At 38.1% G+C, this 16,851-nt stretch overlaps 1 protein-coding gene across 3 annotated transcripts in view; it reads left to right on the top strand.

Moving 5' to 3' along the window:
* NRG3 (neuregulin 3) overlaps positions 1-16,851 on the top strand; it is a 1,075,402-nt gene that overhangs the window by 317,124 nt on the left and 741,427 nt on the right. The gene's annotated exons all lie outside the window — the stretch shown is intronic.

Genomic DNA, 16,851 nt, shown 5'->3' with positions numbered 1-16,851 from the left:
TGATTTGCCCTCAGGCCTCAGCTGGTGCCCATTTTCTTCTGCCCTGGGATTTGTATCCTCCCTGCCCCTGATTCTGTAGTTGAGACTTGTTGCCAATTCAGTTCTAGCATAGGAACACTTTCCCCCCTTTTTTTTTTCCTGGGTTTGATTTCCCTTTGCATTTGTCTGTTTCCATCAATGCAAAATACTGAAAGGTTCAAATTGATTTTCCTTCTCAAAACATGAAAGGTCTGTTTTTCAAACTTCAGTTTTTCCCAAGGAAATATCTCTGATCAATATGTCTAAGAATTAAAGAGAAAATCCAGACTCCTCCTCTTCTGATTGTCAGTAACTCAGAGCAACCTGTTTACCCACTTGGATTCTTCCCAGCAGAAAATGTTAACAATTGTAATTATCACCATTATGCAGTATGTTCAATTGTACAATCAATATAATTGCCAAGTGGAAATTATACAATAAATATAATTGCTGCTTTACTCCTGTGCAGTATTTCACTGGCACTTCACATTTATTTTGTCCTTAAATTAGTAACAGGTGTAATTACAGTACTGTGCTCAGAGCTGAAGCTGAGTAATTGGCAGGGGTGGGCACAGGGTATGGCTGTTGAGAGGGGCCATTGTGACTCATTCTCTGCTGGAATTGCCCGAGGACACCACACAGCCCACCGAGTGCCCAAAGTCAGGCTGACCTGTGGACACTTTTGGTGTAAACTCCAAGTCAAGGATGCCCCGAGTCCCTGAGACATACTACTTTGCCAACCCTCCCTCTTGACTTCCGGTATTGCACTGTACCTATTCTTTGTCTTTCTAGACAAACGTATCCTTCATTCAACAAGTATTTCCTGAACACTGTTTATGTGCCAGGTACTATTCTATGTGCATGAGATATTCAGAGAACAAGAGAAGCATGAAGCTTATAACCTAGTGGATCAAAGTGGACTCCAAACAAAACAAACCAAGAGATAAGAAATTTATGGTGCTAAGTGCTAAGAAGAAAAACTACTGTAATGTAATAATGCATTTGATTGGGTAGTTAGAGAGGCCTTTCCAAGATGTGACATTTGACTTGAGATGCTAATGATGAAGTGGACTGTTTAGGCCGTGGTTGTGGCAACTGTCAAGGCCCTCAAGGGGAACGAGATTAGGAGCAAACTTGTAGTATGTAGGGGGCGTGGAAGGGAGAGAGAGAGAAGGGGGGAGGGGGGGGGAGAGAGAGAGAGAAGGTGGGGGAGAGGGAGAGAGACAGAGAGAGAGGGAAGGAGAATGTAAGATGCACTCAAGAGGTAGATAGAAAGGGGTTTCCATTTTAGAGAATCTTTAAGGAAGGTCGTGGAGGGTTTGGTACAGGGTAGTGGCATAGCTTGATTTACATCTTGAAAACCACTTCTACCTGATATATAAAATATGAATTGTTAGAGGAACAAGAACTGAAGAAGACGAGATGGGGGAAATTCCAGGTAGGAATTGCTGCTTTCTGCGCCTGTGATGGTACCAGTGGAGATGCAGAGAATGTAGTGATTTAAAAAAAATATTTGGAAGGTAGAGCCACCATTGCCTGCCGATAGAGTTGATGTGAATGTTGGGACAAAGACTGAAATCCCCAATGGCTCCAGGCTTTAGACTTGGGACTTACTAAGGGGAAAGTCTGGGAAAAAGAAAACAGTTTTAAAAGTAAGAAAACAAATCTTATTCTGTTTGAAATGCTATTAGGTACCCAGGTGGACAGTTGTATAAATATCCTGAAGGGAGCAGTCACTGCTGTAGACATAATTAATTACAAGACTCAACAATATTGAGCTAGAATAACTCATGGACCAGGGTGAGATGAATATCAGAGACAGAAGACAGAGGAGGTCCCAGGATTGAGCTGTGAGTTATTGCAATATTAGGGGTCCTATGGTGAGGAAGAGTCAGCAAAGAAAATTCAGAAAGAGCTGCCAGTGAGGTAGAAGGAGAGTTTGGAAACTCTGGATGCCATTCCATCCAAGAGAATGTATATAAGAAGAGAGGTGCTAACAATGTGAAATGTTGCTGAGAGACTAAGATGAAAGCAAAGGATTGTGGTCTTTGGATTTGGCAACATGGGGGCTGCTGTTGACCTTGTCAGAAGAGTTTTAATGAAGTGATTGGGATGTAAGTGGGTTGAAGATAAAATGTGAGTTGAGGAAATTCAGGCAGCATGCACAGATGTCTTTGGGGGAGTGCTGTGACAAAGAGTGAGGAGCCCAGCTGTAGGTGGAGGGACACAAGGGTCAAGGAAAGGCAATTTAATATTTTTGTACGCAGAGAAGTATGGATGATGAGGGATGGAGGCTGCAAGGTGGGAGGTAGATTTCTATGGGAACAAAGTCCTTGAGTAGATGAGACTTGAAATCCAGAATATAAGTGGAGGGACTGTCTCTGACAGGAACAGAGGGTTGTCTTCCCTCGTGACAGGAAGGAAAGCGAGAGTGTAGGCACAGATTCAGGAAGGTCAGTCCATGTGGTGGTGGGAGGACTGTTGCTGCCTCCCAGTAGTTCGTGATCTAAGGAGGGAGACACATCGCTCACATCTTGCTACATGAGTCAGACAGCGGTCTGAGCAGAGAAGCAAGCACTGTGGGAGGGCAGTGGTGGGAGGAATTCTCCTCCAAAGTTTGACAGAGTAGGCGGCATTTGACTTGGGCCTTTAATAATATATATCATCGTGCTGTTGTGAGACTTACACATCAACAGGTTTTAGTGCATTTTCTCTAGGAGGCCCCCTGGTAAAAGCTGTTTTATCAGGGAAAACATAGGTTGATCTCTTGTTCCTAGAAATGTTAACTTTCCCCAAGACATTCCGCCACTTTTCAGGCATCACTGCCTTTTAAGATACCCTGTTCTTCTTTTGAAACTCCCTTTCTCCTTTTCCTTTGGCCAATCTTTAATTATCTTTGAAGGCTATGCTGAAGTGTCCCAATTCCAGAAAGCCTTCCCAATCTATCCTGCAGCCCCTGTATCAATTTGGGTTGGATCCTTTATGTACATAGGTGGAGTAGGTATAAGGATTCTTATTTTGTGGATGTGTTAGGATGGGCATTGGTCTGAGCCACATGCCTGAAAGAGATGTGCCCACAGTGGGAGCCACCCTGGAGCTCAGGCAGGAGAGAGCATGTGAGCTCCAGAGGGCTGGGTTGAAGGCTGCCAGAATAAGACAGTGTTGGCAGCCTTGGAAAAAGTCCTTGTTCATGTCTCCATGTACATGTGCAGTAGGTCTAGCCTTGCACCTGACTTTGGTCAAAGACCATCTTTCTACTTATGATGAGACAGGCAATTAAGAATCACAAACAAAACTGTCAGTTTGTGGGTTAGAAATCCCACTTGATTGCCAAGGAGATCAGGCTCTTTGTGGACTGAGTTGCTCAGGTTTTAAGGTAATCTCAACAGCCCTTGAGAAGCTCTTAGGAATCACTCTCCCATATTTAGATTGATTTCTGGGAAAATTGCATCCAACCCCAATTCGGTTCTTTTGTTCAGGATTCCAGACACAGTTCTCTGAGCTTTCCAGTAAGTAGAAATAGTAGTCAAAGGTTCTTCGATGTCCATAAATACATCCTAAGTGTTTAAGAAAATTCTGTCCATCTTGAAAGGGGACCATGAGTTCAAGAGTCAGGGTGATCCTGTGTGCCAGCAACCAAGGTGAGAGCAACTGACTCACCCTCAGTACAACTTCTGGGAGGCAGAAACCACATTGATTATTCTACCTTTGGAATTTTACACCAGTTCCATAGTAAATGCCCAATGAATGAATGAACGTATTGTTTCTGTTGTAGAAAGGAAATCTGCCCCTTTTTAATAATACGGGTCTTCTTTACAAAGAGGTGTTCGTTATCAAGGAACTAGATGACTTCAGTGGGTCAACTCAGTTTTCTGTGTTTTCATTTCTTCAATATGTGGGCTCCAGGGTAATTTCTGTGTAGACTGTATGTCAGGCACACATGCCTCCTACACAGACCAAAACTTGTTCCTCAAAGAAGGACATGTATAAAATTTAGTTATATGTATGAAGTGCTTGGAATAATGCATAGCCAGTACAGTGTATTTGCTATTTTTATTATTCTTTGGGATCTGGTGTGGGCTTATATTCTTTCTTTTCCAGTTTATAATTTTTTAAGCTCTTTATTGGAGTATAATTGCTTTATACTGCTGTGCCAGTTTATGCTGTACAACAAAGTGAATCAGCTGTATTTATATATGTATCCCCATATCCCCTCCCTTCCGTGACTCCTTCTGATTGATAATTTTACTATAAACTCATTCTCTGGATGTTGTCCCATCTTTTTCCCCCAAAAGGAAAACGGTAATGCTGTGCTTGTAATCATAAGGAAAGCATGTTATCCTAGATAAACAGCACTAGAGGGCAAAAGGGTACATGAAGTCTATGTACTTTTTATCTGAGATAATACTAGAAAAAGAAAGGCTGTTCTAGAATGTAAGCAATTCTGATAAACTTGAGAAACAAAGAAAGGCCTTGAGATCTTTAGGCTATTCATATTTTCCTTTTTAGAAAAATTTGTCTTTAATTCTTTAGCCCCCAAATATGTACTTACAATAAACAAAACAGAAGCAACTAAACTGTTCATTGACATAGCTGCTTTGTTTAAATTGCTCTTGAAGTGTTGCAGAATTCTGCATAATATTGCATTGACTAGTCTGATCAAAAGAGAGGACATTTAATTACAAATATGTAAAAGCATCTAGAGTTTGAAAGTCAATGAATATTTTGTCCAAAACTTTCATACTTGTTCCACTAAAATGCTCTGCTTACAATCACTTAGCTATCACTAAGATATCACTTAGCTATCACTTCATATTCATTGAAAACATGGGAAAGAAACACTGGAAATATTGCTTGAAGAAATACAGCTTATCTGGCTACTTTCATGATTTTTCAGATGCAATATGGATGAAAAAGATACATAAACACTATTTCCCTGGGTAGCAGATCAAACGAAGGGCAGATTTTTATCTTTGCAATAGCTCCTAGGGGGAAAAACAAAATAAAAGATGGTTTGGAAGGAAAGAATAGCATTTGTAATTCTTGGCTCTCTTATTAGTAAGAAAGTAGAGAAATAATTGACATATGGGTAACAACACTACATGTGCTGACTATTTGAGTCAGAGATAATCCAGTATGCAGTTCAGATTAGCATTGGAGATTTAAAATCCCCAAACTTCTTACACATTCAGTCCTTATCAACCTACTTTAATTTGGGGAAAGGCTGTCTTTCTGTCTGAGGTTTAAAAAAGTGTTGGTTGATTTATTTATTCACTCACTCATTCATTCACCCTTATTATCCAGTTTGAATTTACAGAATATCAGTTGGGTGTAAGGTCCTAATTCTAATTGTAATGTACTTAACTCAAGAAAGGATGAATAAAGGTATATACTAATTATTTTACTAATCCATTAATTTATTCATTTACTCCTTAAGGCTAGTAAAGTGTATAGTCCCAAACTTCTCAAACCTAAACCAAAAATATGAAGCATTTTCGTGACATTTCCTGGAATCTTCTCTCCCTGGAGTCTAATTCTGGGATGTTAGTTGCAGCTCTGCTTAATTCTTCATGATAGGACATGTTCTGGAAGCTGATTCACTGAATATAGTTGATGGTCTAAGTACGTAGGTTGGGAAATTCTTCCATATGAAAATTTAAGTCAACAGATAAACCAGTCTGTCTTTTACTACACCACTTTGTTTACGCAAATGCATTATTTGAGCCTCCTAAATTAGAAGTAGTTTTAGGCATTTTACCTAAAACCTCGACTTTCTCATTTATCTGCGCTTGTATAAACTTGGATGAGGACAGACAACAAAGACAGTGATTTTTTACCTGCAGGGTGATATCTGTTACGTAATATCAGGACCACTGCATATAAAACTAGAATTTTAGATGGAAGTCAAGGAAATAATCTATGCCTACTGTCTACAACATTACAAGTTCTGCTGTATTAATCTAGTTTCCAAAATATACTAGTTTTTTTTCCAAAAAGTTGAAAGACCAGGGTCCAGAATCTTGATTTTTGAATATGTGAACGTGCGTGTGTGTGTGGATGTAGAATAGTGAAAGAAGCATCCTCCTGTCATGGCACTTAGGGAATTACTGTGGTGGACAGTTCCCTAAGCCCTCGTTTCCTTATCTGCAAATTAGGGAGAGAAACTGTAAAAGGCAAGAAAATGGATGTGTCTTAAGGTCCTGCAGAAGGAACATAGTTCTGCTGACACCTCAATTTCCTTATCTGCAAAAACGTCAGGAACTCTTGTACGTATTGGGAATACAATAGTGAACAAGATAAAACACTGCATAAATGATGAGTATGTGCATTCTTAGCACTGTGCTTGTACAGTGCTTATTGTATTAAGACAATTGGTGCTGTTGTTGTGGCTGGTAGTAGTAGTAGTGTGTTACTGGTAGTGTGATGGTGGTAGTAGTAGTGGTAGTGGTGGTACTAGTACTAGTAGTGTAGCATTAGTAGTAGCAGTGGCTGCAGCAGTTCAGTAAGACTGACTCTTGTACCAAACTGGATATTTCCCGACACACTAACATCTACTTCTAATAACCAGTGGGTACCCAATAGCTAACACTGAGCAGATATTCACATACTTATTGAATGGAAACATTGACTATATTTATTTGTATATCATTTTGTAAGTAATGTGGAAAAAAGACAGGCAGAAAGAATTTAGACTAAGACCACGTGATGGGATTACTCATCCTTCTTATTTCTCACAAGGAATGAGATGATAGGAAAGTAGGTAGAGTAGATTTCTAACATTACCTGGAAAATACATCAACTGTATAATCTAATCCTATCTTCACAACAGTCCTTTGAGGAAATAGGAATAGAGAGGCTAAGTGACTTTCCCAGAGTCCCGCACCTAGGATGGGCGTGAGTTTACCCATGGAATCATGCCTGTTGGTCTCCAAAGCCCTTTCTGTTTCCTTATCCCCTGAGGTGAAGCTGAGAATTTCTTTTGGGGTAAAGTAACACTCAAGAATTTAGACTTTCGAGCTTCAGGGAAAGGTTTGCAGTATCTATGTTCCATCGCCACAGAAGGAGCAAAAGAGACATCATGTTTCACTGAGCCCAGTTCGGTTTCAGTTGAGCAAAAGAGACAGGTTGAACAATAGTGCTGTGATTCAGGGTGGACAGCTTGAGCCTGGCAATGTCTAGATGGGGATGCAGGTGCAGCCATTAGGGCCAGAATGGACTGCAGAAAACACCTAGACCTTGGGCAGAAAACCTAAACTACTTTCTCTGGAGGGAAGTAGTTTAACATATAGGATTTTGATAGTACTTTTGCCAAAAGTTGTTAGTGCGTTCACATTGTTTGGAATGATTTTGATTTCTCATAAGGAGTTAAATCAGGAGTTATCTGAAGTCATTTCTGTCATGAACTGTCCATTCTCCCTTGTGGTGTTTCAATCATCTCTCCAGGATTTCCAGGTCTATACTTACGATTAAAAAGAAAAATCTTAGTGAAATCTATTTAAGGAGATCAACTAACTACTTAAAGAGTAGTGGCCGTTTTGATGGGAGACCTTTAAGTAGTGGTTATTGAGGAGAAAACCTTCAATTAGGACTGAAAAAAGTTGGCTTTTCAGCAGGGAACTGGTAAAGGAGGTGCTCTTAAGAGAAAGAGTAATGTAAGTAGGAAACATCATAAAAGTAATCAGGCAGGATACATTTGAAAGGTAACTATTATGAAAAAGAAAGTATAGAACTCCTTTTAGTAGATTTTTCTGTGATATGTACCAAGTGTTTTTCCTTAAAAAGATGCAAAGTACATTTTACATCACATAAATTGAATAATAATTAATTCACTGTCTAGTATATAATAAATTATATTCGGTTCTGCTAAAAATTTAGGGAAGTATGAGATATAGGTCATGTTTCATAGGAACATAAAGCTTACAGAACAAGATAATAAACATACAGTCATTCATATAGCATTAATGAAAGGTGAAGGACCAAATATTTCCTGAAGACCTTCCTGTGTTACCCATCAGCTATGTTTAATTGTTTTCATTTTAAAAAGGAAGAAACAGAGGTTTAGATGGGTTGTACAATTTGTCCAAGTTTGCACAGGCATGGATTCAGAGAGAAGACTGAAAATTTAATTCTAACTCATTCCAAAGCCTGTGCTGTATCCACTGAACCAGTTGACTCGCATAAGACAGTTATTGGGAGGTGTAGGCTGAGGTGTCAGAACTTTAAGGAAGAGGTAGCATTTGATGTATGCAATGGAGATAGAGTTGGGACAAATGGAATTTTAGAGTGTGGTCACTACAGACTGGCAGGTTATAGGTTGAGGGGCAAACAAAGAGGTATGTGGATCTTCATCAGTTTTCTCTGAGTGACTAGCATTTGAGAAACTGAAGGAAAACAAAGCCAAATGTCAAAGTTAGCACAGGCTGCATTGACCACTTTTGAGAGAACAACTCCATATATAACTCTTTATTTACCTCCTTCAGTCAGTAAACAATTGTTACTTCGTGAATTCACATTCTTTTATATTGTACAAATCATATCATAATTACTTGGAAATCATATTATCTACATATATGTAGATGGAGCTGAGCCTCTCTTCTGGTATAAGGATGGCCTGATTAAATTCACATGCATTGTTTGTTGAATCAAGATCAATGGTTTAAAAGTCAAGGTCCATACCAAAGAGGTTGAGAGAATCTCATCTTTTACTGAGGCTCCCTTGATAGATGAAGAAAGCATAGTCTTATAAGAGAAATGGACATGAATTTAGCTGACTAGAAGAAAAACATATGTCTGAAATATTACTGAATTCTATTAGATCATATAAAAACACCCCTAAATGTCCTTTCGCTCAAAGCACATTTGTGGACAACAAACTGTTCACTTTGATTGATGTGTGATATGCACACAGGGCGATGTTTTAGATTAGATGAAGACACATTGGGAAGGACATGAATGTCAGGATGAAGTTGGATTAATAAGGGATGATTTGATTATTTGGGGCAGAGAAAATAATATTTGCAGCTGTGCTTTAGAAAGACCACCTGTGAGTCATATGTAGGATGGATTATAAAGAAAAGAGAGAAGACGGAGACACCAGCCAGAATGCTGTTGGAAAAGTTCAGGCAAAGCTAGGAGGGCTTCAGATTAAGTCAGCAGTAATGCAAAAGAAGAGCTGGATTTGGATTCTAATGAGAATTCTGTTTCCACAGAAGGGGTCAGTAGATTGGGAGCAGATGGTAAGGCAGAAGAAGACATCAAAAATGCCTTTCAGTATTTGATGTTTAGAAATTTAGCTTGGTTTGGGTTTGGGTAAGGTAATTGACATTATAGTTTATTATTTCTTATTGAAGTATAAATGATGTACAATATTATATAAGTTACAGGTGTACAATATAGTGATTCACAGTCTTTAAATGTTATACTCCATTTATAGTTATAAAATATTTGCTATATTTCCTATGTTGTACAATATATCTTTGCAGTTTATTTTATACATAATATTTTGTACCTCTTAATCCCCTCCTCCAGCCGCTCTCCCCACTGGTTTGTTCTCTATATCTGTGAGTCTCTTTCTTTTTTGTTATATTCACTAGTCTGTTGTATTTTTTAGACTCTAAGTATAAGTGATGTCATACAGTATTTGTCCTTCTCTATCTGACATTTCACTTAGCATAATACCCTCTAGGTCCATCCTTTTTTAAGGCTGAGTAGTATTTGTGTGTGTGTGTGTGTGTGTGTGTGTGTGTGTGTGTATTTGTGTGTGTGTATCACATCTGCTTTAACCATTCATCTATTGATGGGCACTTAGGTTTAAAGATGAAAGTATCTTACTCTTTTTCACACTGTTATGGCAAGATATAGTCGCTGTGGAAGGTCAGGTCACTGTCTTTGGAGATAATTTACATGGTAGCATTGCTTAGAAATATGACTTTGCAAATCAAGAACATATCCATCTTTCATGGGTGGTCTAAGATTAACAAAGATCATAATGTAGGAAAAATTTTTTGTTTGTTTCCCAATGTATTTCAATAATCTACAATACATATGACATAGCAGTTGCTCAAAAAAATCTGTTCCATGCTAAGCTTAAACTAGGTACTGTTTTTAGAATGGAAGGTACAGAGCAAAAACAGTAAAAGTTGGTTTTACTTTTGGTATGGAATACATCAGGATGCCACAAAACGATCTTTACCTAACTTAACCAAGAAAACCAACTTTTACTGTAGGCAAAATTAATAAATTATAATACAAAATAAAATAAAGACTGTACTAATATATAATATTACTAATATAACTATATTAATAGTTATATTTAGCCCCCTTTCTCACTTGAGGTTACTTGATGGAAAACCAAATTATAAAATCAAAAGCAGAAGTTTCCTTGGTGGACAAGGAATCAGAACAATGCAAGTTGAATGGATCAAACATTTAGCAACAGTGGGATGCATTCATCTGCCCTCAGAAATGGCCCTGCTGGTATGACAAGCAATTGAATTCTCTCCATCAAGTCTTCACTTTCCTGCGTTGGTCAGGATAGGCTGAGTTATGCCATGGTAACAAGTGAGTCCAAAATCTTAGTGGTTTACAACTCAAAAGGTTCTTTGTTGCTGAAGCTACATGTCCACTTCACATTGGCTGTCTGTCTGGCCTGTGTTGTTTACTTCATGATTAGAGTGGTGGAATGGCCTCTATCTAGATCACTGCTGGTTGTCATGGCAGGGAGAAAAGAGACAGGTTGAACTGTATACCACCAGCTCTTCAAGTAGTTGCAAATGATGCATCTCACTTCACCCCATATTCCATTAGACAGAGCAAATGTTATGTCCTCCCCAAGTTCAAGCAGGCAGGGATGAGTGAGAATGGTCCTCTCACAGGGAACTGGAATGTTTAGCATTCTGGAGTGCAGTCTGTTGGACTAGGTCAGGTTTGGAAATTTCATCTCTGACTTTTTTTTTTGCTTCCTTTTTAAACTAAACCTTTGATTGATGATTTTAATACATTAAATAAAAATGAATCAATCAGGTTACAATAAATTCTTTTTGAAGTGAGAAATGTTCTAACTCTCTAAGGTAACATTGTATATCTCTGCTTTGATTCATTGAACTGGACGATACAATTCAATTCAGGACAATGAGCTTATATTTTGGAATCCACCTCACTGTATAACCCACACATTAACAGGAACCTTATGGAATCAGAGGCGCTGACAGGCTATACAAGCTATGTATTAGTCAAGATAACTCTTGTTATTTTGTAGTTAGTTTATAGTAAATAGCTCAGTGTCTTAATATTATACGACAAAAGTTTCTTTCTTGTTCATATCATAGTCTGATGATGGTCTGGTAGTTCTCTTTGGTGGCTCTCCTCTGTGCCAGATATCTTCTCTTTGACACTGTATTCACTCCCATTCTCCATCTTGGTGAGTGCCTCAAAAGCTGTCCTAACTAGACTTCATCAGGGGTTCCTTTGCTATCTATTTCTGGTTGGGTTTAGCCAATGGAGGACAATAACAGAAGATGACGGAAGAACAGAAGGGAATAGGTTAGAGTTTTTATTTCTGCAGTGCTCTCTGCTGGCAGTGTGCTTCTTTTAAAGAGAAATTCTCCAATCAAATGGTGTTCTTCATTCAACTCTCTCTCTGGGTTCTGGAATCTGTATCCTTCGTTTACCTCTTTAGGCCTAGGAGTGGGAATGTCTCCCCATTGTTGGTGAACACCTGGGGCACTGCATCATTCTTCATTGCTATCAGTAAAACTTGTCCTAGCCTATGTAATTTGTTTCTCTGCAACCTTAGTTTTTCAATCTGTGTGAACCACATGTTATCTGCTAGGACTCTGACATATTCTCAAAGCAGTCTGGTAATTCAAGCTTCTTCCATCTTGTGATACTACCATCTTAAACGCATGAACTCTGAGGTTGCTACAGAAGTAAAGGCAGATTGTGGACACTTGAACAGGGTTTTGTGGTCCATCCTGTACATGCAGATAATACTGCCCATATCTCATTGACCAGAACCTAGTCACATGGCTCCCATATAACTGAACTGCAGTCTTCTTGTGGACCCAAAAGGTGGGAAAGAAATGGTATTTGCCGAGCACAGCACTATCTGTGTCACAGGTGGAGGTGTACGGTAGGTAGATGTAAAGTGGACATTAACTCAGAAGGATGATATTAAAGACATATATGAGAAACTTGGAGGGTATGAAACATTATGCCAGATTCAACCAGGTGCATCCCCCCACCTCCCAACCAGATGTCCTCACATTTACAGGTAACATCCTTATTCTCCAATTCACTCAGGCTCTCACCTTCAGTATCACTTTGGATTCTCTCTCTTCCTCTATTTATGTATTAAGTTAGATCGAATCCTGCAGAATTCAGTTCTGTAGTTCTTCTGCATCCCACCAGTTCCTTTTCACGTTAACTAATAGCAACCTGGTTTAATGTGCTAGGTGAAGCTGCACAAGTAAATGAGAGTTGTTAAGAGAGATGTTCTGTGGAAAAAAGACAACAAACGGCAGACTCTAAGGTGTGTCCACAAACATGGAAGCAAAAGGAGACACCATAAAGGTAGACCAAGAAGGCTCAGTAAGAGGTTAAGAGTTAGTGCAATATCATCAGAGTTCAGGAATGAAGTTTGTGAAGGGGGCATGGTCAAGGTGACAGATTTGGGCAGGTGTGAGAGGACATGCAGAAAGGAAGTTTAGACATTCATGCTCATGTCTCCACCAATATTGGATTGGACTGAAGGACCAGGAGGCACTGAATGTGTTAATCACAGTTGATTCTCAATCATTACTCAATAATATGTTGATTCTTACTGATTCTCTATTCCAGTGTTCTGCTCTAAATCAAATTTATTAAGCCTCTAGTAACCACACACATACCCTTCAATAAAGCTCTACTTTTCTTCCTTCCACCTAAAACCTCTTTGTTTCTTTGGCTCCTTGGTATGTTTAAGAAAGTAGAGACCTTCCTTGCTAAGGAATATGTTGCTGTTTGCTCTTCTCACTTTCAGAAACACCTTAATTTCTCTGGTTTAATTTGCATCTTCAAATATTCAGTTTCTCCATTATTGCTCACTTCTTTGCTTCAGGGATTAAAAACAGATTTAGAACAAAGAATTGAAATCTCCATGACCACCTTTAGACAGTACATTTGCCCTCTTCCCCACCAGAGCCTGACAATTTTCTAAACAAATGATTATCATCGGTGTAATAGCCAGTTCTTTTCATTTGCCCCAGCTGACAGTCAGCTGAAACTGCTAATAAACTGCAGAAATGGACAACAGCAGGCAGGAGATATGGCTAGAGTGGGAGGCCTTGCTAATCCACAGGCAGCATGCCAAGAAATGAGCATGTTGCAGGAATAGTAGTCCTATCTCCAGAGGTAGAATCCCCTGTCTCTTCTAATCTCCCCAACACGGGGGTTACTATGTACAGACTGAACCACCCATGAGGTCTATTCATTGCTTTCCATTTGGCTTTCCCTTTGGGCTGGCTGAAGTAATTGTTTGCTTCCCGACTTCCAGATGCTTTGAATGTGTGCTCTTTATTGTAGCTATCTCAGTGACCTTTACCAAGCTACATATTAAAATCTTTTTGTCTATTTTTTATTTGTTCTAAATTTCTTCTCTATCAGCAAATTCATCATTTCTATGCCCCAAAGAATAGAAATAGCACTTTTGAAAACTAATCACATAGCACATTTGTAAGGTAGATTTCCCATACTTTGTCTAATTTAGGCCTCAAACCAAACTGTGAGATTGATATTATTAATTCCATGTTACAAATGAGGAAACTGTGGCTGGGAAAGGCTCAGGCCCTTGGCTAGTTGGCTCTTGTGCTTTGCAGTTCCTATTCTTGGATGCTAAATCCTTTGATCTGCATTTCTGCTTTCCTAATTGTTTTTGACAAAAGAAAGCAGGAACATGCTGGAGAAGCAATAGACTTTCCAGATGAGTTGCTGGACTAAATGACCTTTAAGGTTTGTTCCAATCTGGATGTCTCTGGTTCTCTCCTGATTATAGTGTGATAGTATTGGGCAATCAAGGTAATTGTCCTAGCTGAATGAGAGAGTAGCTGAGTGAATTATTTTCAGCAATCATTTTTAAATATCTTCTATTTTTATTAATTAGGAAAGAAACCCCAAGATCTCCAAGGGAAAACATATATTTACTTGCACTTAGAGTTTAGTAGTAAAGAGCCTGGGCCACTTACTAGTGGATGAGCTTGGGCAAGTTAACATCTCCTTTTTGCTTCTTAGCTCCTTATTCATAATATGGGGTGAATAACATACATACCTGTAGAGTTTTTGTGAGATTCAAATGACTGTGCACATGTAAAGCCTTAGAATGGTGCCTGGCACGTAGTAGGTTCTCAATAAACACAACTGACTTTATTTTTAGTAAAAATAGAATAGATGTATAAGGAAACTGTCATTTTAAAGAATAGCATCAACTGATTTATAGTTTAAAGTTGCTTGTAGTATTTGACCATTAAATTTTTGCAAAACAACTTATATGCACTATCTCATTTAACCCAAACTATCAGAGACTAACACTTATTATTACCATTTAATAGATAAGGAAACTGAGGCATAAGGAAGGTATTTAACTTACTTCAGTCTCATAGATATGAATTATATAAAAAAGAATCCAACAGATTTGTCTGGAGAGAGGCAATAGCTCTAACATGCTAAGCCTTTCTGGTATTTTTTTATTGGAGTATAGTTGCTTTACAATATTCTGTTAGTTTATACTGTGCAGAAAAGTGAATCAGCTATACGTGTACATATATCCCCTCTTTTCTGAATTTCCTTCTCATTTAGGTCACCACAGAACACTGAGTAGAGTTCCTTGTGCTATACAATAGGTTCTCATTAGTTATCTATAGTATACATAGTATCAATAGTGCATATATGCCAATCCCAATCTCCCAATTCACCCCATCTCCTCCTTTTCCCCTTGGTATCCATACGTTTGTTCTTTATGTCTGTGTCTCTATTTCTGCTTTGTAAATAAGATTGTTTATACCAGTTTTTCAGATTCCACGTGTGTGTTAATATACAATATTTGTTTTTCTCTTTCTGACTTACTTCACTCTGTATGACAGTCTCTAGGTCCATCCATGTCTCTACAAATGACCCAATTTTGTTCCTTTTTATGGCTGAGTAATATTCCATTGTGTATATATACCACATCTTCTCTATCCATTCCTTGGTTGATGGACATTTAGGTTTCTTGGTATATTTTAAACAATGATTAAATAAAATTAGAAGTCCTTTACATGCAATTGGGAATGGTATCGTAGAATTATACCTGTATTCCCCTTCTACTATAATCAGACATTCAAAATTGTATACCTTGATAAGTCACTGGCATGACCTGCAAAATTGTAAATAATGAAAGTAGGTCCTTGCAGTGACTGTTTATTATGATGTACTTTCATTTCATTTACTTTCATCCTCTCACCTAAAACTCTCAGAAGAGGCTGGACCACAGAAGACTATGCCACGCCCTTAACTATAATGTTTTCCCACATTGCTCTTCATACCGTCAGTTAGATAAAAGAACATTAAAAAATATGTTTGAGGATCTTTGTTCTTTGGTTTTCCCTGAATGAATATCAGTAATAAGAGGAAAAATATTTAAAATACATATGAGGGTAAAAAAGAAAGATTATTTTCAAAAACAAAACCTTCTAGCTTTTAACAAATTCATCACAGAGATAAAGCAATACAGTTTCATGCCTCATAACAATTTAATAAATATTACTAAAATATGGCAACTGCCACCACGACTCATTAGCAAGCTGTTTGTGTAATATGAAGTTATCCAGAATTGTTTGAGGGAGTTGGTTTGTCAATGTAATACACACAGTAATCTCTGAAGAAAGTCAGGAACATATGGTCCCTGCTCATCAACTAACCCCCAGGGATTGCACCAGAGTCTCTTTTCTTACAGCTCCATGACATTGAGAGGAGAGATGGAGAGAAGAAAGGGAAAAAAGAGTGGTGGGAAGAGAAACATTGATTACTCAAACCGTAAAATCGCACTTGGAAGCATAAATCAAAAATCACAAAGTTAACATCTTCAAGGAATCTGTTAAAATACAAGTTGAACATTACAGCCTTGAAAGTTTTCAGAATATAAATTCTGAATCTTGGCACACATTTAAACTAATCATTTCAGCAACTACAGTAAAATGCTGCATGTAGCATGCTGCTGGCCAGCATAAGTGAGTCGAATGCCATCTATTTATCAAAATCAGCATTCCTTTGAACATATTTTCAATGTTTTAAATTCTGAAGCTTACATACATATTAAACCACCTCTCTTAAAAGGAATATGACATATTTTCTAATTTAAAGAGGCCTATCTTGTCCCAATTAAACATGTTTGAATAGAGAACTGTAGCGTTAACATCTGTCAATGATCATTTATGTATAAGTAGAATTATGTACTTTAAGGATTATGTTTATTTAATAATCATCCCTGCTCCCTGGAATTGGGTGATCAGAAACTTTTTTTTACCCAATGATATGATATAACCACTAATTTTTTTTTTTTTTAGTGACCAAAAAAACACTTTAATAAATTGGCTTGGTCTTCATCCTTTCAAACTTACGCTAAGTAAAAAATAAACATTACATACACATAGATTAGTTTTTCCAACTTTAGTATATATAAATAAAAATGACAATTGAAAGATAAAATACTTAGTTCTAAAAGAAAGAGAGAACTCATATCGGCCTGGAAATACTCTGGCCAATTCCTCCTCAGTCCCACAAAACTACCTTCTAAAGAAACCTGACCAGTGAGACAGGTAAGTT

The sequence above is a fragment of the Hippopotamus amphibius genome, chromosome 5, assembly GCF_030028045.1.
Source record: "Hippopotamus amphibius kiboko isolate mHipAmp2 chromosome 5, mHipAmp2.hap2, whole genome shotgun sequence".
Classification (NCBI taxonomy): Eukaryota; Metazoa; Chordata; class Mammalia; order Artiodactyla; family Hippopotamidae; genus Hippopotamus; species Hippopotamus amphibius.
Note: the sequence above shows the minus strand (reverse complement) of the source record. Positions and strands in the feature narration are given on the sequence as shown.